General features: G+C 38.1%; 1 protein-coding gene and 1 long non-coding RNA gene across 2 annotated transcripts in view; both read right to left on the reverse strand.

Moving 5' to 3' along the window:
• flvcr1 (FLVCR choline and heme transporter 1) overlaps window positions 1-27756 on the reverse strand; it is a 213418-nt gene that overhangs the window by 52231 nt on the left and 133431 nt on the right. The gene's annotated exons all lie outside the window — the stretch shown is intronic.
• Window positions 4811-7525, reverse strand: LOC134097756 (uncharacterized). The gene is made up of 3 exons (XR_009940944.1): window positions 7464-7525; window positions 6144-6274; window positions 4811-5039 (listed from the first exon to the last, which is right to left on the reverse strand). It is a non-coding gene; the product is annotated as an uncharacterized LOC134097756 (long non-coding RNA).

A 27756-nucleotide genomic window follows, 5' to 3' on the forward strand; every position in this document is an offset into this window, starting at 1 on the left:
TCATCTTCAAATACAGGTGCGTTCTTACACCAAACCAACATATGTATATGTGGCGAACCTCTAGCTTGATACTCCACTCGAAAAAAGTAGTCAATGACCTCACCAATGGGCTGTGCTGGTGACAAAATTAGGTGTCTGAGAAGTGCATCAACACGCTTGTCAAACATGCGCATGGTGGTGACAGGGTTGCTACGTAAAATCTCGCATTTTGACGCCCAGTCAAGCTCAGAAAAGTCAACCTGCTCTCCTTGCTGTGCCTTTATTGTTTCTATGACCTCTGGCCATCTCATTTCAGCAGCACTAAATGTACAGAAGAATGTTGGGGTACCCAGCTGACGAAGCATTGCAAAGAGGTCTCTGAGTGTTCTTTCCCAGTATGCAGGAGTACCTCTCAAAGGTTGCATGAATCGAGTGGCATCTTTGTTCCGTATCAGTTTTTGCACTTCATGTTTGTCTCGGAGCAATCTTGCAGTTATTTTGCGTCCATCTCTGGTCATAGGTTTTCCTTTACGCAGTTGAATAGACATAGAAGACTTTGCCAAATGCATTTCTGTAATAAATTGTGCAAAAAATATATAATTGGAGTCGAGAGCAAATCGATTGTCAACACAAAAGAGACGTGCATTGAAATATCTGCTTGGCGATAATTTCATTGGTCTTTGTGTTTCATCCAAAGTGTTCATTCCAGTGGGGAACTGTACAGGGAAAGCCATTGCCTCTAGTTTGGGAACTCTGAAAAAACTCACTGGTCTGTTTCCTTCTGCTGGTGCCACAGTGAATATACCTTCACCAAATGTTATCATTTCCTGTGCAATATCAGCTGGCTGTAAGCATGAATCTATAGAGCATCCACCATTTTGTTGACTTGTGTCCTGCTCAGTGTCAAATGAATCCTGGTTATCGTATAACTCATGGGTTTCATTATTAGGGTGATTGACTGCACTATTTATCTCTGAATGTTCTGAGTCAGTAATGTCAAACTCATCCACTGCATCAGTCTCCATTAAATCAACTTCCTCTGCAGCACTGATGTCATTTTCATCTGCTAAGCCATTAATTCCATCCCCAAATGATTGTGTATCATTAGTTATGGTTATGTCCTTGTACTCTGAATGCATCTCTTTCAGTTTGGATAAGGCACGTAATACTTTGGTCATGTCTACAGTTTGGAACTGGTAATGCCCTGTATAGTTCATTCTTCTTTTCAACTTCACTTTCAAAAGCTGTGACTGGCTGCTGGGTCTAGGCAAAGCATTGACTGTGGATTCTACCTCTGAAGGGACACACACAACTCCACCATGTATTAATTTCTGCTGGCCCTTGGGAAGACTGATTATTTTTGCAAATGGTATGTACCGTGCAATGATGTGCCTTTCAAGTATATTAAGATTACTGAGCTCTGGAGGAATTGGTGATAGCTCTAGCATATTGTTTACAGCAATGGCCGGCATTTTCCCCATCTTTAAGTTTTCATCACAGCAGTAACAAATCCACTCTGTCTTTTCATCTGATGCACAACATGATTCAAGTGCACTGCACTGCTCGCTGCACGAATGTACATATTTGCCTGTTAAGCATCGATCAACCATGCCTCGATTCTTTCGATAACATTGATGATTGCACTCTTTTACCTGTTTATAAAATAAAGCTCTGTGACACACTGTGCACACAAAAGTAGGGCCATTCTGCACATCCATTTGAAAAGATGCGATGGCATCATGCAAAAGGGTGCTTTCTGTTGGTGTAGCCTGTTGTTCAACCTCTTGCTCTGATTGAAGTCCAGACAGGCGTGTAAGATGATGGTACTTACGCCGTATATGTAAAGCGCAACGCATTTTGTGAATTATTCTCTGGAAACTGTTATTGAGGCCCACACCTGCATTTTTCTTTTTTTGTAGAGAACGATAATGCCTGAACAAAGGGTCATTTCTGTATCTTTCAGTAAAGGTTTCCTTTTTTTTCTGCCTGAAGGAAGTGTCAATTCTGTATCTATCAGTAATGGTTTCCTTTTTTTTCTGCCTGTAGGAAGGGTCAATTCTGTATCTATCAGTAATGGTTTCCTTTTTTTTCTGCCTGTAGGAAGGGTCAATTCTGTATCTATCAGTAATGGCTTCTCTTTTTTTCTGCCTGTAGGAAGGGTCAATTCTGTATCTATCAGTAATGGTTTCCTTTTTTTTCTGCCTGTAGGAAGGGTCAATTCTGTATCTATCAGTAATGGCTTCTTTTTTTTTCTGCCTGTAGGAAGGGTCAATTCTGTATCTATCAGTAATGGCTTCTTTTTTTTTCTGCCTGTAGGAAGGGTCAATTCTGTATCTATCAGTAATGGTTTCCTTTTTTTTCTGCCTGTAGGAAGGGTCAATTCTGTACCTATCATTAATGGTTTCCTTTCTTTTCTGCCTGTAGGAAGGGTCATTTCTGTATCGATCAGTATAGGTTTCCTTTCTTTTCTGCCTGAACAAAGGGTAATTTCTGTATCTATCGGTATAGGTTTCCTTTTTTTTCTGCCTGTATGTTGAATCATTTCCGTAGTAATGTTTCATGGTCAACTTCTGTCTTGAACGATAAGCTATATCATGGGCATAACGTTTCTGTATGTAAGCCTGCTGCCTTGATCTAAAACTCGGGTCACAGGAATACCGGCTGTTGATGTATAACTTTTTTTTCAATTTATAATTAGATTCATGCATGTAACGGTCTTTGAGGTACGCTTTTTTATTGTGTTGAATGCCATTTGCATATCTCTTTCGTTCATATTCCAATTTTTTCATTCTATTCTGTTCATAATATTTTCGCTGTCTGATTCTGTTGTTCTCACTGAAGGACATGTCATTTTTTGCTTTAGCAGTTTTTCTGCGCCTGTGATCCTTACTACATTTAGGAAGTGAACTCACAGAAATGGCTGGAACGTGGAACTCAGTCTGAGAAGGTTGCACATTGTCAGTGTGGTTTCCTTGTTCATTATTACTCTCAGATGTAAATAACACTGGCATTAACTCATAAACCCATTCATCATGTGATTCAAAGATGGTCCAGAATGCAAGCAGATAATCAATCATGTCATTCAAGTTGACGAAGGTCAACATCACAGCAGTGCCATTGTTTACTGGAAATCCACAAGGTGTTCTTGAGTGTGGATCAAAAAGTCCATATTTGTCATCATCCCTGAACAAAGCTATTGTTAAGCAACCTAAAGTTAGCAGTGCAAACTTCACATCATTTGACAAACAATGCAGTCTTTCAGAGAGCTGTAGGAAGTCCACACCATCAGGTCCATTTTGCCTCAGATGACCATACCGTGACAGACACTTCTCAATATGATACATCTGTCCATAGATCTCAACACCATCAGGTAATTCATCAAGAGCCAAGTGGTCATGTGCTTCATTGCCTCTCATGCTCAACCTTTCCTGTACTTCACTGTACATCAAGTTACCTTTTTGCAAAACGTAGTCAAGATCATCACTGTTTAGCTCAGTTCGATAGTGAAGTGTAGCAAGAAATACCAGGGAATTGCAGGTGCACTGCTTGTTACTGTTGTTCCCATATCTTACATCACCTTGGTAATGAGTTGCTTGAACACACGTGATGGCTCTCTGCTCCATGTTCATGTGGGAAGCACTAGTTACCTCATTTACCTGTTCTCCGTCATTCAAGTCACTCTGGTCTAATGAAGACTGATGTGGTTCAACTTCAGAAAGGTCCAATTTACGCCAACGTCTCTTTTGAGCCTCTGAGCGACGGCCTTTTCTTCCCATGTTTCAAAATGTAACAAGCTAAATATAGTCTACTGGTCCAGTCAAAGCTAATATTGGTTGTACAAATTATAGTTTATCACAGATTACACACTAGCACATATACTCTGTTACACAGACAGAATTGAGACAAAGTTACTTAATCAACGTAATCTGGGTATATAGTTAGATGAGATTAAATGTTAAACTCAATACCAAACACTAGTATTTATTTCAGTGGTTTATTACAATGATCAGTGGGCCCAAAAAATGAATTGCCCTTGAGATGACTAGTTTTACGCAGAACTAGGATGGAATGTTGAAGTCCTCACACAGTCCAGGTTCAGTCTTGCAGCACAGCTCAGGTGTAAAAGTAGATATGCAACAGCAAAGACAACTTTGGCAGATATTATTCAAATATATAAACGTCAACAGGTATGTATATTTCACAGTAACAGTTCTCTATGTGAATAGTTCACAGACTGTAGTTATCAGTAATGGTTCAGCGTCTTTATATAGTTCAGTGTATGAGCTTTCAGACAAAATATTTTCTTTAGTTTAATTATTAATTAAATGATCAAATATGGCACTAGAACTATTAGGTAGAGGTAACACTTGATGACACCGATGAAGAATGAGAGGGAGCCCTTGGGATGACCAGTTTTATGCAGTACTAGGATGGAATGTTGAAGTCCTCACACAGCCCAGGTTCAGTCTTGCAGCACAGCTCAGGTCTAAAAGTAGATATGCAACAGCAGAGACAACTTTGACAGATATTATTCAAATATACAAACGTTGTATGTAAGGCATGTAAAAGTTCACAGTAATAGTTCTCTATCTGAATAGTTCACATGTAATTCTTAGTATGTTTCAGAGTGTTTACGTAGTTCAGAGTATGTGTGGTCAGAAAGTGATCAATTCTTGTCGTTATATGTTTGCAGGTATGTTTGTAGGTATGTTATGTTATAGGATGCTGTTGGTTCAGAGTGGTATTCAAGTTTCAAAGTTTTCAAGTTTTCAAGTTTTCAAGTTTTCAAGTTTTCAAGTTTCAAGTTTCAAGTTTCAAAGGAGTATTCAAGTTTCAAAGTCTCAAAGAAGTTGTCTGAGGGGACACAGTTATATGTAAAGAGTTTAGTATGTGCAGTCAAGTATGTTGTCAAAAAGTGTCACTTGTCGTTATATGTTTGCAGGTAGGCGTAAGTGGGTTCTGTTGTATATGAGTGCAGTGCAGGGTGTGCAGACAAAGACAGGCACAGTGTCACATGTGACACACAGACACCACTCTGACAGGGCTGGTCTGGAACAAGCCTGAAAGGGAAATAAAAAAAGAAACACACATGTTAAACACTTCCAAAAATAAGGAACACAGCAACATTGCTGCTTTGCTCGCTCCACAGTGAAAAAGTATTATCGTTTCTAATAATTTCAGCACTACGCCAGTAATAGTTATAGGATGAATTAAGTGAAGTAAACAAAGAAAACTAAAAATCAACATAGCTGTATATTATGTAGATTAGGAGCAGATTTAGGCAGCTGTACATTAGATTGTCACCCTTTTTATGGGTTAAAAAAAAAAGAAGAAAATCCCAGGACTTGTGATGGTTGATTGTTATGGTTAAGTGATATGATGGTTACTTTTAATAAAAAGAAAAGTTTGGACACATTTGTAGTTGTGGATGGCGATAGGGTAGGCACTTAAAGGAACACTTAATATTAAACTACGTTATTCCCTTAACTAAGACAAGTTGATACATACCTCTCACGTTTCAATATGTGCACTCACTGACTACAAACAGAGATGAAGTTAGAAGCGACCAAACACCTCATGTTTTCCCTATTAAAATACAGTTACACGAGTAGTCACACGACCAAAATGGTGAGTTATCCCCCTCACCCGCTTAGAAATGCACCACGTTTTATTTTGTCTCACCATACTTGGTCGTGTGACTACACGTGTTACTGTAGGGAAAACATGGAGATGTTTGGTCGTTTCTAAATTCATCTCTGTTTGGATCCTAATGAATGAACTGGGCTAGCTAAGTGCTATCAAAGTAGCTCTGCGCGCCAGAGCCAGTGAGTGCACGCATTGAAACGTGAGAGGTATGTATCAACTTGTCTTAGTTAAGGGAATAACATAGTTTAACATGAAAAAAACGGGTAAGTGTTCCTTTAAGTGCCTACCATATCACCATCCACAACTACAAATGTGTCCAAACTTTCTGACATCAAGACAAGCAACCTACAAATCAACTAATTTAACTAGCTTGCTCACAGTAGGTCTACATCAAATTAGTGAAGTAGCTATTTTTCAAGACAAGAAAAACATAACATATATATTTGTGTAAGCAAAAAAAAAAGGTGTAAGAAAGCTGCATAGCTGGTCTAGCAATACAAATAATTCAAGTTACATACCTGAAAAGTCTGCAGCACCACAAAGGAAGGCAGGATGGAGATTTTCTTTTTTTTCAATGGCAAAACCTGCCACACCACAAGGAAAGGTGGAGGGAAGGTGGAGATGGAGTCTTTAAAAAGACTATTGTTTTCTGTTGTGAATAAAGACAAATGTGTGAAATTACAATGCAACACAATAACATTAATTTAACAAAATGCAGCACAACTTCTCATCTGTGTGATAGGCTATATGGCATGACTTACTCGGGCCATGCTTAGAAATAAGTTTGTTTACTGTAACATTAGAATTAGAAACGAATTGGGCCAGTAGGTTGGTAGGCTAGATATTTTTTAGTTACAAGTCGACAAGTCTATTTTTGTGTTTGATCATCCTGTGCCATTGTGTCCATTGCCCATGTGCCTATGGATGTTTCTTTGACAGGTATGTTGGCAACATCTAGCCTACTGTATGTGCTGGCCTTGACATACATGTCCCGTTCGAGTTCAAAGCGGCCAATTGTTTCTCTTTGCAAATAGCTTTCATGTCGATCTCGGCTTCGCGTTGCCACCAGCGACGGAACTATTAATGCCACGCTCAAAGTTCAAAGTAGTTGGCGCTGACCCTTCAACATTGCTGAAGTGGTTTAAGCATAAAACTAGCAATAAACGTATTTTCTGCTAGGGCTCTTGCAGCCTCTGGTATACTATTAGCCAAATGCAAAAGACTGGCGTATTTTTCCAGAATGTTCGATGCGCTGCCAGGTGTATCAGCTGTTAGCCGGTTAGCTGGCTACACCAACATGTCAGACTTCACGAGTAGGCTACTACCCGACATCGGATTCATAGACGTTGTTTTTCACAATTCATACATCGAATAAAAGTGATGATAATGTCACACAAAGTATGTCTAGTTAAAGTAGATAATAGCTAGTTAGACAGTATGTTTGCTAGCTGCCAACAGAGTGCTGCCAAACGCAATTCATGTTAAGTTACCTCAGCTGGCTTCTAGCAGTCAATGTAGCCAACGTTAATTACGACAATTTCAAATAGCAGACTTTGAGTCAGCTATGCTACTAACCTACCAATTGTCGGAAACAATTCGTAACCATTGTTTTGGACAACATATACGTCGAATAAAGTATAACAGGGAACACCTCACAAAGTATAGGTTTAGAAGATGTAGCTAGCTGCTACCATAACGTTAGTTAACGTGGTCGTTAGCTCGAAAGTTAACGTCAGCCAGCCGCGTTAGCTACCAGACTTATTTAAGATACGGTACAAAGAACGCTGTTAACCTCACCAAAATACCTTTAGTGTTAACGTTAAGCAAACAAAACTTACTTTAGAGGTAATGTGAAGAGTCACGGTCAACTTCTGATCGAAGTATTGAAGTTGAGGGCGCAGTAGCAACACGAATGAGGCGAGAAGAAGCCGTCCGTTCCGAGCAAAGATTCTAGAACAATCTTCAGTTCCGAGTCAAAGCTCAAAGTGAAGAAGATGGCAAGCGCGCGCGACTGTGTGATGTCATTCAGTTCGACCGCTCGGGGTTTGACGAGGGCAAAGAGACAAGTCAGTGACATGTTCTATTCTAGTAAAATAGTTAAATAATAATAATAATAATAATAATAATAATAATAAACAACAGTAATACTATAAATTGTAGTGGGATTATAATAAAATAAACTAAAACCATTATCAGCATTCAGCAATCAAAATTCTGCAGTTTAAATAGACACAAAGAGAATAGCCTAATATAGGCCAAGGGTAATTTCAATGGTTGCTATATTGGTTGCTAGGTCCGTGGAGTTTAGTTAGCTTAGGCAGTTGTTCTGACAGTTGAAGTGGTCAGTTAACACTTGGAAGTCCGGGGCCTTTTCAGGCACTTTGAGGCAGTCAGTCTGCTATTCATGGGTTTCATCAGGTCCCTTTCCACAGGTGTATAGAATTAAGCACCTAAATTATGAATGCAGAATGCATGGTGCTTGATTAACCCACCTGTGGAAAGGGACCTGATGAAACCTAGGCCTACTTTGAGATTTTTATTTTTTTATCTAACCAAAAACACATGTAAAAGTGGGACATATGTTTATTCTAGAGGTCCTCCACAATAATAATATACGAGTAAAGTGGATGTAATGAAATTCGTTTTTATTATAATTCAGTGTAAACCTATTTAAAAAAAAAAAAAACGATTTTCAAAGGTCAAAGGTAAAAACACACTACAAATATATTTAGCTAAGACTTTTGAAGTTTTTACCTTGAAAACAACAGTGTTAGCTCCATATAAGTAAAAAGAACATTTAAAAATTTTATGTAGTTTTAGCCTACTACAAATAGGAAAAACGTCAGACTAAATGGGTCACTTAGTGAGTGTCTCTTTCAAATGCACATGAAGGTGAATGGGCTTTTTGAATGGGCCTGCTGCAGGTGAGAGGACTGAAATCCTAAGATTTTCTTTTATTGTTTGTACAAAGTGCCATTGATACATTCTCTTTAAAACATACATATATTTGGAAACTAGTTGATTAAAGGTTTCTAATGGTGTCACTTAAATGTTTCTAGGACAAAAACTAGCAGAGATTGAGATGTGTGTGTAGAACAGTTTTTCAAATCCCCGGGAGGGGATTTAGACTCCAGAGGGTTAAATAGTTGAGTAGTTTAAATGGTTCAATTATTTAATAGTGAATTATTGTAGGTCTATTTAGGACAATTGTGGGCAGAGGAGACAGTTTAATAGGATATGTAATCTTCAGAGAGCCAGATTGTATGCTTAAAGCCTGAGAAACTAACAGTTGCTGGCCACCTGGCATAGGATTGTAATTGCTATGTTACAAATTTTAATAGTTTTTAAATAATAGTTTAAAAAGTTGAAAAGTTGACAAATACATTCCTCAGATGTCCTATAAGCAAGACCTCCGTAACTCCGTTTGAATGAAGTGTCTATGTTAAATGGTTGAAGCTGAATTAGCTGCTTTAACTAGAAATGAAAATGCAAAAATGTATAGATAGATCATGTAGATATGTAAGGTGTAGCTAGGGTAAACATGGTGGTTGCATAGTTAAGGAAAGTTGAAAGTGTGAAGGTAGACAGTTTAAAATTTGATTATGGATAGCTTAAATGTTTCACGTCTAACTTAATTAATGGTTTCTAACAGGCATGTTAAAAAATGTTAACTGCTAACAATGACAACCAGATTGATTGGTCAACTTAGCTAATGATTTCTAGCATGCAAACAATGCTAAGCAGGTTGATTAGCTAACATAGCTGATGATTTCCAACACCTATGTAAAAAATGCTAACTATGTTAACAATGCTAACTATGCTAATTAAGTTGATTAGCTAACTTAGCTAATTTTCTAACAGTTATGTTAAAAATGCTAACTATGCTACTTGCTAGTGAGGACTTTTATTTTGAAACATTTGTTGCAAGGGTATCCATGGTGGCCACTATCACGAATAAAGAAGTTACTGCAGTATAATCATGTTGGTTGCTATGGAAACTGTCAAATGCTTAATTTTAATGGTTGCTATGTTGGTTGCTAGGTATATGGAGGTTTCATATAGTTGACTGGAGGCATAAGGTGCCTCTCATGCAGCGTTTATACGTCCTCCCTCGCTCCTCGGGCCTCAATCCTCACTGATCTACATAAAGAATGATGGGGGGGAAACAATGGGATAGTCTATCCAGTGTTAGTTATAGATCAGTGGGAACGCCCCTCGAGGATCGAGCATCGAGGATCGAGGAGGCATGTTGAGAGGCACCCAGAGTTGATGATAACTGACAGTTGGAATGGTTGAACAGTTGAATAGTTGAGTAGTTTCAATGGTTAAATCAGTTATGTTAAAAATGCTAACAATGCTAACCAGGTTGATTAGCTAACTAAGCTTATGAATTCTAGCAGTTATGCTAAAGATGCTAACTGTGCTAACAATGTTAACCATGCTTACTAGCTAACTTGCTAGTGAGGACTTTTATTTTGAAACATTTGTTGATAGGGTATCCATGGCTGCCACTATCAGGAATAAAGAAGTTACTGTAGTAAAATCATGTTGGTTGCTATGGAAACGGTCATAAACGCTTAATTTTAATGGTTGCTATGTTGGTTGCTAGGTACATGGAGGTCTCATGTAGTTGACTGGAGGCATAGTTGATGATAACTGACAGTTGGAATGGTTGAACAGTTGAATAGTTGAGTAGTTTCAATGGTTAAATCAGTTATGCTAAAAATGCTAACAATACTAACAATGCTAACCAGGTTGATTAGCTAACTAAGCTGATGAATTCTAGCAGTTATGCTAAAAATGCTAACTGTGCTAACAATGCTAACAATGTTAACCATGCTTACTAGCTAACTTGCTAGAGAGGACTTTTATTTTGAAACATTTGTTGATAGGGTATCCATGGCTGCCACTATCAGGAATAAAGAAGTTACTGTAGTAAAATCATGTTGGTTGCTATGGAAACGGTCATAAACGCTTAATTTTAATGGTTGCTATGTTGGTTGCTAGGTACATGGAGGTCTCATGTAGTTGACTGGAGGCATAGTTGATGATAACTGACAGTTGGAATGGTTGAACAGTTGAATAGTTGAGTAGTTTCAATGGTTAAATCAGTTATGCTAAAAATGCTAACAATACTAACAATGCTAACCAGGTTGATTAGCTAACTAAGCTTATGAATTCTAGCAGTTATGCTAAAAATGCTAACTGTGCTAACAATGCTAACAATGTTAACCATGCTTACTAGCTAACTTGCTAGAGAGGACTTTTATTTTGAAACATTTGTTGATAGGGTATCCATGGCTGCCACTATCAGGAATAAAGAAGTTACTGTAGTAAAATCATGTTGGTTGCTATGGAAACGATCATAAACGCTTAATTTTAATGGTTGCTATGTTGGTTGCTAGGTACATGGAGGTCTCATGTAGTTGACTGGAGGCATAGTTGATGATAACTGACAGTTGGAATGGTTGAACAGTTGAATAGTTGAGTAGTTTCAATGGTTAAATCAGTTATGCTAAAAATGTTAACTATGCTAACAATGCTAACAATGCTAACCAGGTTGATTAGCTAACTAAGCTTATGAATTCTAGCAGTTATGCTAAAAATGCTAACTGTGCTAACAATGCTAACTATGCTAACCATGCTAACCTGCTAGTGAGGACTTTTATTTTGAAACATTTGTTGATAGGGTATCCATGGCTGCCACTATCAGGAATAAAGAAGTTACTATAGTAAAAACATGTTGGTTGCTATGGAAACGGTCATAAACGCTTCATTTTAATGGTTGCTATGTTGGTTGCTAGGTACATGGAGGTCTCATGTAGTTGACTGGAGGCATAGTTGATGATAACTGACAGTTGGAATGGTTGAACAGTTAAATAGTTGAGTAGTTTCAATGGTTAAATGATTTAATAGTGTATTATTGCAGTGAGGACTTTTATTTTGAAACAGTTGTGGAAAGAGGAAACAGTTATATGTAGCAGTGTTGGGAAGGATACTTTCAAAACGTATTCCGTTACAGAATACAAAATACATGCCCTAAAAAGTAATTTGTAACGTATTCCGTTACGTTACTCAATCTGAGTAACGTATTCTGAATACTTGGATTACTTCCGCATTGAATTGCGTTTTATAAGTGTAGGAATGCGCCCATCAAATCCAAATTTCGGGTGTGTTCTTCTGTTCCAAATGGCTGAATGCGGCCCACGTAGGCCTACTGTACGAGAATAGAATTCAAGTTGGAACAGGGGCATAGCCTATAGCCAGAAATTATAAGGTGTGTGAGATTTTAGGTGGCATCAACCCAGTAAAAATGAGGGGTGCAGATATGACCGGTCGGTGGGATGCAAATTAGCCTACCTGGAAATGTAAACACTAGGCTATAGCCTACTGCATAGCCTATCAGTGCTCTCGAAAATGAACGTGAATAAATGACAATCAAAAACTAACTTACTAACACTTACTTCACTCCAAATTTGCTGTCAGTTATCTCCGATGGCGCGTCCATAATGCGCGCTGGCTGCGTTCTGACGGGTGCAATGTGGCTAGTGCAAGACGACGGGGCTTGGATTTAAACATGGAAATAATTTAATCTAGATTGCTTTCCGGAAAATGCATGGAGTTGCCTTAATTTATTTAGAGAGTGAATAAACTTCGAAACAGTGAAGTATCCTCATGTAATCCATTGATTTCAACAATGTAACTGTATTCTAAATACCACTTGTTTAAGTTGTAACTGTAACGGAATACAGTTACTCATAATTTGTATTCTAAATACGTAACTCCGTTACATGTATTCCGTTACTCCCCAACACTGTATGTAGGATATGTAGTCTTCACAGAGAGATTGTATGCTTAAAGCCTGAGAGAGAGAGGGCTGCTGCAGGTGGGGCTGGCCACCTGGCATAAGATTCTAATTGCTGAACGATCCGATTGTGATGTCATAGAGGCCAATGTTAAGTCTATGGGGAAATTTTTAATAGTTTTTAATTTATAGTTTAAAAAGTATAAAAGTTACAAAGTTAAAAAATACATTCCGCTGATGTCCTGAGCAAGACCTTCGTAACACAGTTTGAATGAAGTTTCTACGTTAAACGGTTCAAGCTGAATTGCGTGCGTTAGAAGAAGAATAATAAGAAGTAGTAGAAGAAGAAGAAGAAGAAGAAGAAGCCTAGGGATAACAGTACAGTGCATTTTCATGCACTGTAATAATAAGAAGAATAGGAAGAACAGTACAGTGCATTTTCATGCACTGTAAAAATACAAAGCCCACATCGCGTAAGTAAGACCTACGCGTCAAAATTTTAATGGAGTTTCTACGTTAAGCGGTTGAAGCTGAATTGCGTGCGTTAGAAGAAGAACTAGAGAATGTAATTCCAGGGAAATTACGAGTGCATGAAAATGCAAAAATGTATAGATAGAGTAGATAATGAAGATATAGTTACTAAGGTGTAGCTAGGGTAAACATGGTGGTTGCATAGTTTAAAGAAAGCTGATAGTGTGAAGGTAGACAGTTTAAAGCTTAAACATTACAGTTCTAACTGAACTAATGATTTCTAGCAGTTATGCTGAAAATGCTAACAATGCTAACTATGCTAACAATGCTAACCAGGCTGATTAGCTAACTTAGCTAATCATTTTTAACAGTTATGCTAAAAATGCTAACTATGCTAACAATACTAACTATGCTAACAATGCTAACCAGGCTGATTAGCTAACTTAGCTAATCATTTCTAACAGTTATGCTAAAAATGCTAACTATGCTAACAATGCTAACCAGGTTGATTAGCTAACTTAGCTAACCATTTCTAGCAGTTATGCTAAAAATGCTAACTATGCTAACAATGCTAACCATGCTAACTAGCTAACTTGCTAGTGAGGACTTTTATTTTGAAACATTTGTTGATAGGGTATCTATGGTGGCCACTATCAGGAATAAAGAAGTTACTGTAGTAAAATCATGTTGGTTGCTATGGAAACGGTCATAAACGCTTAATTTTAATGGTTGCTATGTTGGTTGCTAGGTACATGGAGGTTTCATGTAGTTGACTGGAGGCATAGTTGATGATAACTGACAGTTGGAATGGTTGAACAGTTAAATAGTTGAGTAGTTTCAATGGTTAAATGATTTAATAGTGTATTATTGCAGTGAGGACTTTTATTTTGAAACAGTTGTGGACAGAGGAAACAGTTAACAGGATATGTGTAGTCTTCAGAGAGATTGTATGCTTAAAGCCTGAGAGAGAGAGAGCTGCTGCAGGTGGGGCTGGCCACCTGGCATAAGATTCTAATTGCCCTATTATGATGTCATAATCCAATGTTAAGTCTATGGGAGAAAAAATGTCTTAAAAAATTAATATAAATTCAACGATAAAGTTTTCAAAGTTGAAAAATACAAAGCTGAAGTCACCTAAGTAAGACCTACGCAGCACAGTTTGAATGAAGTTTCTACGGTAAACGGTTGAAGCTGAATTGAATGCACAAAAACGTTAGAGGAAAAATAAAAATAACTAGAAATGCAATTCCAAGGAATTACCAGTGCATGAAAATGCAAAAATAGATAGATAATGTAGATATGGTTACTAAGGTGTAGCTAGGGTAAACATGGTGGTTGCATAGTTTACAGAGAGTTGATAGTGTGAAGGTAGACAGTTTAAAGATGAAACATTCCAGTTCTAACTTAACTAATGATTTCTATTTATGTTAAAATGTTGATTAGCTAACTTAGCTAATGATTTCTAGCAGTTACGCTAAAAATGCTAATTATGCTAGCAATGCTAACTTTACTAACAATGCTAACCAGGTTGATTAGCTAACTTAACCGATGATTTCTAGCAGTAATGCTAAAAATGCTAACTATGCTAACAATGCTAAATTTGCTAACAATGCTAACCAGGTTGATTAGCTAACTTAGTTGATGATTTTTTGCAGTTATGCTAAAAATGCTAACTATGCTAACAATGCTAACTATGCTAACCATGCTAACTAGCTAACTTGCTAGTGAGGACTTTTATTTTGAAACATTTGTTGCTAGGGTATCCATGGTGGCCACTATCAGGAAACAAGAAGTTACTGCAGTATAATCATGTTGGTTGCTATGGAAACGGTCATAAACACTTAATTTTAATGGTTGCTATGTTGGTTGCTAGGTACATGGAGGTTTCATGTAGTTGACTGGAGGCATAGTGGATGATAACTGACAGTTGGAATGGTTGAACAGTTCAATAGTTGAGTAGTTTCAATGGTTAAATGATTTAATAGTGTATTATTGCAGTGAGGACTTTTATTTTGAAACAGTTGTGGACAGAGGAAACAGTTAACAGGATATGTAGTCTTCTGAGAGACTGTATGCTTAAAGCCAGAGAAACTGACAGTTGGTGCCCAGGTGGCCGGCCACCTGGCCTAAGATTCTAATTGCTGCCGTGATGTCATAATGAGCAATGTTAAGTCTATGGGGGAAATTGTAATAGTTTTTAACTAATAGTTTAAAAAGTATAAAAGTTACAAAGTTGAAAAATACAAAGCAGGCATGGCATAAGCAAGACCTACGCAACAACGTTTGAATGAAGTTGCTACGTTAAACGGTTGAAGCTGAATTGGCTGCGTTAGAAGAAGAAGTTAAGTTTAACTAGAAATGCAATTCCAAGGAATTACCAGTGCATGAAATGCAAAAATAGATAGATAATGTAGATATGGTTACTAAGGTGTAGCTAGGGTAAACATGGTGGTTGCATAGTTTACAGAGAGTTGATAGTGTGAAGGTAGACAGTTTAAAGCTGAAACATTCCAGTTCTAACTTAACTAATGATTTCTATTCATGTTAAAATGTTAACTATGGTAACAATGATAACCAGGTTGATTGGTTAACTTAGCTACTGATTTGATGCAGTAATGGTAAAAATGTTAACTATGTTAACTATGCTCACCAGGTTGATTCGCTAACTTAGCTAATGATTTCAAGCAGTTGTGCTAAAATTGCTAACTATGCTAGCAATGCTAACTATGGTAACAATGCTAACTTAAACTAACAATGCTGACCAGGTTGATTAGCTAACTTAACTGATGATTTCTAGCAATAATGTTAAAAATGCTAACTATGCTAACAATGCTAAAATTGCTAACAATGCTAACCAGGTTGATTAGCTAACTTAGTTGATGTTTTTTGCAGTTATGCTAAAAATGTTAACTATGCTAACAATGCTAACTAGCTAACTTGCTAGTGAGGACTTTTATTTTGAAACATTTGTTGCTAGGGTATCCATGGTGGCCACTATCAGGAAACAAGAAGTTACTGCAGTATAATCATGTTGGTTGCTATGGAAACGGTCATAAACGTTTAATTTTAATGGTTGGTATGTTGGTTGCTAGGTACATGGAGGTTTCGTGTAGTTGACTGGAGGCATAGTGGATGATAACTGACAGTTGGAATGGTTGAACAGTTCAATACTTGAGTAGTTTCAGTGGTTAAATGATTTAATAATGTATTATTGCAGTGAGGACCTTTATTTTGAAACAGTTGTGGACAGAGGAAGTAGTGAAACAGGATCTGTAGTCTTAATGAGATTGTATGTTTAAAGCCTGAGACAGAAGGTGCCTCTCATATAGCGTTTACGCGTCCTCTCTCGCTCCTCGATCCTCACTGATCTACATAAAGAATGATGGAGCGGCAACAATGGGATAGTCTAGCCCTTCTTCTATCTTTCTTTACGTAGATCATTGAGGATCGAGGAGCGAGGGAGGACATATAAACGCTGCTTGAGAGGGACCCACAGTAAATACTTTAAAAGTTGTATGTAGATAGTCTAATTAATGTTGATAGACAGAATGTTTAATGGATGTTGATAGGCAGATTGTTTAATAGATATTGATTGACAGTTTAATGGGTGGATGAGTGAATGGTCTGAAGAAGATGAATGGATAGAAGGTTGGATGGAATGTGCCTTATATTCTTGTTAAGAGAGACACTGATACAGCTCTCTGAGAGTAGTTGATACAGGTGTAATCAATTTAACTGGCTAGTCTGAGACAGAGTAAATAATTTAAAAGTTGAATGTAGATAGTCTAATTAATGTTGATAGACAGAGAGTTTAATGGATGTTGATAGACAGATTGTTTAATAGATGTTGATAGACAGTTTAATGGGTGGATGAGTGAATGGTCTGAAGAAGATGAATGGATAGAATGTTGGATGGAATGTGCCTTATATTCTTGTAGAATGGAGAGACACAGCTCTCTACTGAGAGTAGTGGATACAGATACAGGTGTAATCAATTTAACTGGCTAGTCTTAAGAGAGCCAGCCTGAGACAGAGTAGATTGTTTAAAAGTTGAATGTAGAGCGTCTTATTGATGTTGATAGGCAGACTGTTTAGAATGGGTGGATGAGTGAATGGTTTGAAGAAGATGAATGGATATAAAGTTGGATGGAATTGGGAGAACTTATTTTGATACTGTTGTGCGCAGAGGATACAGGGGAACAGAATATGTAGTCTTCAGAGAGATTGTATGGTTAAAGCCAGAGAAACTGACAGTTGGTGCCCAGGTGGCCGGCCACCTGGCCTAAGATTCTAATTGCTGCCGTGATGTCACAATGAGCAATGTTAAGTCTATGGGGAAATAGCTCAATGTTAAATCTATGGGGAAATCGTTTTTTAATTCATAGTTTAAAAAGTATAAAAGTTAAAAAGTTGAAAAATACAAAGCAGACATGGCATGAGCAAGACCTACGCAACAACGTTTGAATGAAGTTTCTACGTTAAACGGTTCAAGCTGAATTGCGTGCGTTAGAAGTAGTGGAATAATAATAAGAATACTTTGGAAGAACAGTATAGTGCATTTTCATGCACTATAATAAGAAGACTTGGAATAACAGTACAGTGCATTTTCATGCACTGTAATAATAACTAGAAATGCAATTCCAAGGAATTACCAGTGCATGAAAATGCAAAAATGTAGAAATAGATAATGTAGATATGGTTACTAAGGTGTTGCTAGGGTAGACATGGTGGTTGCATAATTTAATGAAAGTTGACAGTGTATCAGTAGGTTAGAAGTTGAATATGGATAGCTTAAAAGTTGTTGATAGACAATTGAATGATTGTTGATAGATAGTTTAATGGATGTTGATTGTTGCTAGGGTACTTAAGGTAGTCGCTAGGCTGTTGGTAGGGTACTTAAGGTAGTTGCTAGACTGTTGGTAGGGTACTTGATGTAGTTGCTAAGCTGTTGTTAGGGTAGTTAAGGTGGTTACTTTAGTGGTTTTCTAGAGAAGTCATGTTGGTTGCTATGGAAACTGATATAGATGCTTTATTTCAACGGTTGCTATGTTGGTTGTTAAGTAGGTGGAGGTTTAATATAGTTGGCTGGAGGCATAGTTGATGATAACTGACAGTTGGAATGGTTGATAGACATATAGTATAATGAATGATGATAGTTTAATGGATGTTGATGCAGAAAGTTTAATGAATGTTGATATTCTAAAAGTAGGCTAGATCGTTTAAAAGTTGTTCATAGGCTGATAGTTTAATGCAAAGATGTAAAATTGAATTCAGATGTAATATAAGAGACCCAGTTGATAATATAGTTCATGCATAATGAGGGAGCAAGAGAGATTAATTTAGTTTGAACATCTAAAATGTATGTGGTATCAAATTACATCAGTAAAACATTGTTGATTCATGGAATATTTTATTTTAAAGGTTATGATTTGTAGACTACTTCTATTTCAAATTATCAGCATGTAAAAGGTCTGATGATTAGATTCCTCCAAGATCATTAGCCTCAAATGCAATAAGCTAGAGACGGGTTCATAGGGCACAAATCTATACAAATCAAATAGCCTCTGGATGTATATTTTTATGTTTCTGACCTTTCATTAAATAGAATTTTTTTTTATCTTTATCTTGATATTGAAAACAAGCAGTCTAAGGGCTATTTCATTATTTAGTTCAACTTTATCTTTTGTAATTTAAACAGCATAGACACCTGACATTGTCTCAAGGACATTAACATCCATTTTGAATATTACATGTAATATCAGGCAACCAAACTACTCTCAAGCACATATGTTAAGCTTGTGGGCGAAGTTGGAGGAGAATCAGTTTTTTAGGTGTCAGGGAAAAGTCAAGGAATTGTATTTGACTTAGATTGGGAACCCTGATTTTGGTAACCTGTTTACATAGCACAATTGTTCATCATTTTTGTTCTAAAACATTCATCATATTTCATTACTGTTTTCCCTTAATTCTAGTTGTTATAATGTTGATAATGGTTCAAAATTAGTAAAATGTGTAAGTTGATATAATGGTTTAAATGGAGTAAAATGTGTAAAATGACATGATGTACAAAAGATTTGATGTACAAAAACTTAATTAAGAATACAGAACACAGGATCATGATAACTGTAATATGTCTGTAGAACACCTGAATGGGCACAGTGCTGAGGATCAGAGATGAAGATGTTATCCAACAATGTGTTCTTCTCAGTGGTGGAGGTGGTAATGAGATTTGTGAATCCTTTAGACTGGAACAACTCATAGATTGGCTTTCTTCCATTGGTCAACATGTCCTCATTAAAATCCCCACAGACTATAACTGGACTATCAGCAATAACATGTAAAGACTCCAGTAGATGGCAGAGATTTGGCAAAAATAGGTTCGTGTTGTAATCCGGTGGTCTGTAAATCACTGCAATTAGTAGTGGAACTGGAGCAACAAATTTCAAAACCAGGAATTCGAGATCAGTCACACCCTGTATGTATGGCATGTGATGGGCTTGAAGATGGCTTTTTACAAACATAGCAACTCCCCCACCATTTTTCTGTGCAAAATGTGAAAGAGTAGTGTATGACACATGTCTATTGCGCTTATACATTCGATAGTTCTCCAAATGGATATTTTCTGGGACAAATGTGCCAAAAAGGTGTGTTTCAGTAAAGCACAAAATATCTGCGAGGCTCAATTCATGATGTCTCTTAATGTCATCAATATGGGCTGACAGTCCTTCAGTGTTGTGATGGATTAGTGTTAAAGATGGTGATCTCAGAGTGGGGAGGCAGTGAAGAAGGGGCATGGCATTTCTAAAGTCGACTTTTTGCATACTGTCCACGGAAACGGTCACTTCTGGATCGGCATATATTTTGTTTTCATCAAAATCAACTATGCGTAGACCATGTAGTGAAGTCGTTCTGCTGAGAGCAACGTATGCCATGCCAGGTTCAAATATGCGCTGCAACGAGACCACTGCAGAAACTGTCGTCATGCCTTGACATTTATGTATGGTACAACCAAAGGCTAGAGTCATTGGAAATTGGTGACGAACCACACCCTTTTTACTAAGAGGTTCCTCTACTCTTTCAATGTACACCAAATTGTCCGGTCCTTCTGGTCCTTTATTGCGATGTCTTTGCCCTGCATTGGGACTGTCCAATTCAACACCAAGCATTTTTACAAGTGATCTGCCATCTTGGTCATGATAAACAATTTTACCAATCTTTCCAAATGAACCATTAACCAGTCCATCTTCCACATCTATGTTTCTTATTAGCATCACACGAGCACCATCAGCAACTTGAAGTTTGTCTGGTAAATCTCCTTTATGTCCTTCAAAAGGTGCACTCTGTCTTTCCATCCGACCAGTTCGTAGATCTTTCTTATAGTCATGTGCATCAATGTTGATCAGATCAGAGTATAGAGCAGATATTGTGTTTGCATTGTGTTGGTTTACTTCTTTATTAGTAGCAAAAACATGCAGAATGTCTTTGGGACAGTCATCAGGTTGACATATGGCCTGTGCAAGTAGAGCTCTGTCTGCTTCAGATAATGCCTCTCCTTTGCGTTTCACTCTTATCCTGTTGAGCAGCTCAGCAAATGGCACATCATCTTTCTGGCGCATGATTTCTGTGAGAGTGACTACTTGGAACCGATCCTTCCAGATATCAAGAACATGATCCTCAAACACACAGAGAGGTTTGGCTTTACCAGGGGGACTTATCTGGTTGAAATCGCCGCAGGCAAGTATTGAGACTCCGCCAAAAGGTTTTTTGCTGCCTTTGATTTCTTGCAGTCTCCAATTGACATATGAAGGGTTCAGATGCAAAAGCCTCTAAATCCGTCTGACCACTTTTCTTTTAAATGAGCATTTTGTATCAGGCTCCTATAGGGTTTCGCCTACAAATCAATATTTCAGACCAGGAAGAGAATGGTATTTAGTGAGGTTTGAAGCTAAATTATTGAAGTAACTTACACTATATGTGAAGAGCATTCACTCACCATCATTATCTCATTTTTGACAAAAAGTGGATTTAGAGGCTTTTGCATCTGAACTCTTCATATGCAAAGAGTGATTTTGATATCATGGACACTTCATCAATGACAATTATTTCAACATTGGATAAGGTTGCTCTCACTTCATCTAGACGGTTTCCAAGGCACTGATAAGGTGGTTTAAGGCTTCTTGGTAGTTTCAGTACAGAATGCAGTGTCTTGCCAGATATGTTGTAAGCTGCTGTGCCAGTAAATGATGTGAGAAGGACAGTGGGCATGGACATGTCTCTTTCCTCTGTGATGCGAGGTAACTTGCGGAGTATCTTTGATGCCTCTGTGTAAATGCATTTGATGAGGTGTGATTTACCAGTTCCAGCTCCACCAGTGACAAAGTAAAAGAACTGATCGGCATTCTGTCCACATACGCGTCTCATGCACCATTTACGCACTGTGTAGAATATAGATGCCTGCGTTTGATTTAGATTTTGATACATGTTACGGACCACAGTGGGGTCTATTTGAGGAGCCTCAAACATTGGTGCTGCACTTCCTCTGTTTGTGGTACTTGAACTGTATTCAGGAATGTCATCTCGTTCATTCATTTCGTCTGGATTCATTTCCTCACGCTCAGAAATGCACTCAAGTCGAAGAAGCTCTGTCTCAGGTGCAAGTGTTGTCCATGCATCCTCCATTGGTCCATTTTCTTCTATGTTCTCAATAGCTTTCTCTATTGCATCACTGTTCTTTTCATATTGTGACCTGTTCTTCTTGACAACAGAAACTACTCTCTCATTATAGTCTCTTCCAGGAAGACATATATAGCCTGATGTATAAAATGACTCATACGTTGGAAATCCTGTGGGTTTCAGTTGTGAATCTGAACGATAAGGGAGGTACAGTTTGAGCAATGTGCCATAGAATTTCTCTGGAGTCTTTTGCTCAGAAAATCGGGCATATCTGATAATGGCAGGCTTTCCTCTTGTTCGCTTTTGAATGAAGCCCATTTCATTTTGAAGTGGTAAAACCTTTTTTCCTTCTTTCTGCCTTCCATACACAACTCTGTAAGTGGAAGCAAACTCTGCCAAAAACATTGTTGCAAACTCTGGTGTATCTGGTCTGTTTTTGTATTTATCTGGCATTCCGGACATCCAAACATTCTCTGAATCAGGAATTCTGTTATTCAGGTATCTTAATGGGACACTCATTTTTAAAGCATTGTCATGAGTGGGTATAAATATCACATTTCGAGAGCAAGACTTCAGTTTCAAGCTACAGACTCGTGCAACAGCCTCTTGAACACTAACTTCTCTGTTTTTGGAGTATGCTTGCATGATTTGTTTCATTTCCTCAGTGTCAGAGGTATTGGATTGAGACGTGTCAGACACAACTGTTTTCAAATACTCACTCATCTCATGTTCAGCTTTGGAAATGTATGATAAGATGTACATCAGACAGGAATAAGGGTTCAGGATGAACTGAATATCAATGTTTGCATTCCAGGCCCTTAACAAATGCTCATTATAGCCATTAATCCAGCAGTCCTTTGGTTGACGTTTCATCACTAGCACACTGGACGTTGTTAATGAACTGACACAGTTTAGGTATTCCTCATAGCTTAAGTTGCATTGGGCAAGTAGCTGTGGGATGCTTTCAAACAATGTTGTGGAATTATTCAGCAATTCCCATAAAGGCCTCAGCTTAGTTTTAGCTTCTTCAGGAGACATGGAGGAGCGGTCATGATCAGATTCATCGTCAGATTCGTCCATGAGCTCTGCTGGCATGGGTCGTGTTATAAATGTGCTCTCGACAGGCTGTTTCGGGAATCCAAACCGGCAGTGCTTATTTCCTTTCTTACATGACTTTGAGTGCCTTTTGCTGTGGGTTTGCACCTCTGTCACTATTTTGAAAAGCTCAGGGTCAGTATTTGGGTCAGGCAGCTGACATGTTATGTACTTGTCCACAAATTCACACACTCTCTCATCTGGGTCATCTTCAAATACAGGGGCGTTCTTACACCAAACCAACATATGTATATGTGGCGAACCTCTAGCTTGATACTCCACTCGAAAAAAGTAGTCAATGACTTCACCAATGGGCTGTGCTGGTGACAAAAGTAGGTGTCTGAGAAGTGCATCAACACGCTTGTCAAACATGCGCATGGTGGTGACAGGGTTGCTACGTAAAATCTCACATTTTGATGCCCAGTCAAGCTCAGAAAAGTCAACCTGCTCTCCTTGCTGTGCCTTTATTGTTTGTATGACCTCTGGCCATCTCATTTCAGCAGCACTAAATGTACAGAAGAATGTTGGGGTACCCAGCTGACGAAGCATTGCAAAGAGGTCTCTGAGTGTTCTTTCCCAGTATGCAGGAGTACCTCTCAAAGGTTGCATGAATCGCGTGGCATCTTTGTTCCGTATCAGTTTTTGCACTTCATGTTTATCTTGGAGCAATCTTGCAGTTATTTTGCGTCCATCTCTGGTCATAGGTTTTCCTTTACGCAGTTGAATAGACATAGAAGACTTTGCCAAATGCATTTCTGTGATAAATTGTGCAAAAAATATATAATTGGAGTCAAGAGCAAATCGATTGTCAACACAAAAGAGACGTGCATTGAAATATCTGCTCGGTGATAATTTCATTGGTCTTTGTGTTTCATCCAAAGTGTTCATTCCAGTGGGGAACTGTACAGGGAAAGCCATTGCCTCTAGTTTAGGAACTCTGAAAAAACTCACTGGTCTGTTTCCTTCTGCTGGTGCCACAGTGAATATACCTTCACCAAATGTTATCATTTCCTGTGCAATATCAGCTGGCTGTAAGCATGAATCTATAGAGCATCCACCATTTTGTTGACTTATGTCCTGCTCAGAGTCAAGTGAATCCTGGTTATCATGTAACTCGTGGGTTTCATTATTAGGCTGATTGACTGCACTATTTGTCTCTGAATGTTCTGGGTCAGTAATGTCAAACTCATCCACAGCATCAGTCTCCATTACATCAACTTCCTCTACAGCAATGATGTCATTTTCATCTGACAAGCTATTCATTCCATCCCCAAAAGTTTGTGTATCATTAGTTATGGTGATGTCCTTGTATTCTGAATGCATCTCTTTCAGTTTGGATAAGGCACGTAATACTTTGGTCATGTCTACAGTTTGGAACTGGTAATGCCCTGTATAGTTCATTCTTCTTTTCAACTTCACTTTCAAAAGCTGTGACTGGCTACTAGGTCTAGGCAAAGCATTGACTGTGGATTCTACCTCTGAAGGGACACACACAACTCCACCATGTATTAATTTCTGCTGGCCTTTGGGAAGACTGATTATTTTTGCAAATGGTATGTACCGTGCAATGATGTGCCTTTCAAGTATATTAAGATTACTGAGCTCTGGAGGAATTGGTGATAGCTCTAACATATTGTTTACAGCAATGGTCGGCATTTTCCCCATCTTTAAGTTTTCATCACAGCTGTAACAAATCCACTCTGTCTTTTCATCTGGTGCACAACATGATTCAAGCGCACTGCACTGCTCGCTGCACGTATGTACATATTTTCCTGTTAAGCACTGATCAACCATGCCTCGATTCTTTCGATAACATTCATGATTGCACTGTTTTACCTGGTTATAAAACAAAGCTCTGTGACACACTGTACACACAAAAGTAGGGCCGTTCCGTACATCCATTCGAAAAGATGCGATGGCATCATGCAAAAGGGTGTTTTCTGTTGGTGTCTCTTGTTCTGGTTGAAGTCCAGACAGGCGTGTAAGATTATGGTACTTACGTCGTATATGTAAAGCACAACGCATTTTGTGAATCATTCTCTGGAAACTATTATTTAGGCCCACACCTGCATTCTTCTTTTTCTGTAGAGAACAATAATGCCTGAAAATAGGGTCATTTCTGTATCTATCAGTAAATGTTTCCTTTTTTTTCTGCCTGAAGGAAGGGTCAATTCTGTATCTATCATTAATGGTTTCCTTTATTTTCTGCCTGAACAAAGGGTCAACTCTGTATCTATTGGTAAAGGTTTCCTTTCTTTTCTGCCTGAACAACGGGTCAATTCTGTATCTATCGGTATAGTTTTCCTTTTTTTTCTGCCTGTATGTGGGATCATTTCCATATTGATGTTTCATGGTCAACTTCTGTCTTGAACGATAAGTTATATCATGGGCATAACGTTTCTGTATGTAAGCCTGCTGCCTTGATCTAAAACTTGGGTCACAGGAGTACCGGCTGTTGATGTATAACTTTTTTTTCAATTTATAATTAGATTCATGCATGTAACGGTCTCTGAGGTACATTTTTTTATTGTGTTGAATGCCGTTTGCATACCTCTTTCGTTCATATTCCAATTTTTTCATTCTGTTCTGTTCATAATATTTTCGCTGTCTGATTCTGTTGTTCTCAATGAAGGACATGTCATTTTGTGCTTTGGCAATTTTTCGGCGCCTGCGATCCTTTGTACATTTAGGAAGTGAACTCACAGAAATGGCTGGAACGTGGAACTCTGCAGTCTGAGAAGGTTGTACATTGTCAGTGTGGCTTCCTTGTTCATTATTACACTCAGATGTAAATAACACTGGCATTAACTCATAAACCCATTCATCATGTGATTCAAAGATGGTCCAGAATGCAAGCAGATGATCAATCATGTCATTCAAGTTCAAAAAGGTCAACATCACAGCAGTGCCATTGTTTGCTGGAAATCCACAAGGTGTTCTTGAGTGTGGATCAAAAAGTCCATATTTATCATCATCTCTGAATAAAGCTATTGTTAAGCAACCTAAAGTTAGCAGTGCAAACCTTACATCATTTGACAAACAATGCAGTCTATTAGAGAGCTGTAGGAAGTCCACACCATCAGGTCCATTTTGCCTTAGATGACCATACCGTGACAAACACTTCTCAATATGATACATCTGTCCATAGATCTCAACACTATCAGGTAATTCATCAAGAGCCAAGTGGTCATGTGCTTCATTACCTCTCATGCTCAACCCTTCCTGTACTTCACTGTACATCAAGTTACCTTTTTGCAAGATGTAGTCAAGATCATCACTGTTGAGCTCTGTTCGGTAGTTAAGTGTAGCAAGAAATACCAGGGAATTGCAGGTGCACTGCTTGTTACTGTTGTTCCCATATCTTACATCACCTTGGTAATGAGTTGCTTTAACACACGTGATGGCGCTCTGCTCTGTGTTCATGCGGGAAGCACTAGTTACATCATTTACCTGTTCTCTGTCATTCAAGTCACTCTGGTCTAATGACTGATGTGGTTCAATTTCTGAGAGGTCCAACTTACGCCAACGTCTCTTTTGAGCCTCTGAGCGACGGCCTTTTCTTCCCATGTTTCAAAATATAACAAGCTAAATATAGTTTAATGGTCAAGTCAAATCTAATATTTGTTTATCACAGATTACACACTAGCACATATACTCAATGTTCCACAGACAGAATTGAGACAATGTAATCTGAGTATATAGACAAGATAGATGAGATTAAATGTTAAACTCAATATCCAAACACTAGTATTTATTTCAGTGTTTTATTACAATGATCAGTGGGCCCAAAAAATGAATTGCCCTTGAGATGACCAGTTTTATGCAGAACTAGGATGGAATGTTGAAGTCCTCACACAGCCCAGGTTCAGTCGTGCAGCACAGCTCAGGTGACTTTGGCAGATATTATTCAAATATAAACGTTGATGGGTATGTATATTTCACAGTAACAGTTCTCTATGTGAATAGTTAACAGACTGTAGTTATCCGTAATGGTTCAGAGTCTTTATATAGTTCAGAGTATGAGCTTTCACACAAAATATTTACTTAAGTTTAATTATTGATTAAATGATCAAATATGGCACTGGAACTGTTAGGTAGAGGTAACACTTGATGACACCGATGAAGAATGAGAGGCAGCCCTTGAGATCAGTTTTATGGAGAACTAGGATGGAATGTTGAAGTCCTCACACAGCCCAGGTTCAGTCTTGCAGCACAGCTCAGGTCTAAAAGTAGATATGCAACAGCAAAGACAACTTTGACAGAAATTATTCAAATATACAAACGTTGTATGTAAGGTACGTAAAAGTTCACTGAAATAGTTCTCTATCTGAATAGTTTACAGGTAGTTCTTAGTATGTTTCAGAGTCTTTATACAGTTCAGAGTATGTGTGGTCAGAAAGTGATCAATTCTTGTCGTTATATGTTTGCAGGTATGTTTGTAGGTATGTTATGTTAAAGGATGCTGGTTCAGAGTGGTATTCAAGTTTCCAAGTTTTCAAGTTTCAAAGGAGTATTCAAGTTTCAAAGGAGTATTCAAGTTTCAAAGGAGTATTCAAGTTTAAAAGTCTCAAAGAAGTTGTCTGAGGGGACAGAGTTGTATGTAAAGAGTAGAGTATGTGCAGTCAAGTATGTTGTCAAAAAGTGTCACTTGTCGTTATATGTTTGCGGTAGGCGTAAGTGGGTTCTGTTGTATATGAGTGCAGTGCAGGGTGTGCAGACAGACAGGCACAGTGTCACAAGTGACAGACACCACTCTGACAGGGCTGGTCTGGAACAAGCCTGAAAGGGAAACAAAAGAGAAACACACATGTTAAACACTTCCAAAAATAAGGAACACAGCAACATTGCTGCTTTGCTTGCTTCACAGTGAAAAAGCATTATTGTTTCTATTCGTTTCAGCAATATGCTGGTAATAGTTATAGGATGAATTAAGTGAAGTGAGCAAAGAAAACTAATACAAAATTCAGCACAGCTGTATATTATGTAGATAAGGAGCAGATTTTGTAGGCAGCTGCACATTAGATTGTCAGCCATCACCCTTTATGGGTTAAAAACTTGTGATGGTTGATTATATGATGGTTACTTTA

This window comes from Sardina pilchardus, chromosome 12 (genome assembly GCF_963854185.1).
Source record: "Sardina pilchardus chromosome 12, fSarPil1.1, whole genome shotgun sequence".
Classification (NCBI taxonomy): Eukaryota; Metazoa; Chordata; class Actinopteri; order Clupeiformes; family Clupeidae; genus Sardina; species Sardina pilchardus.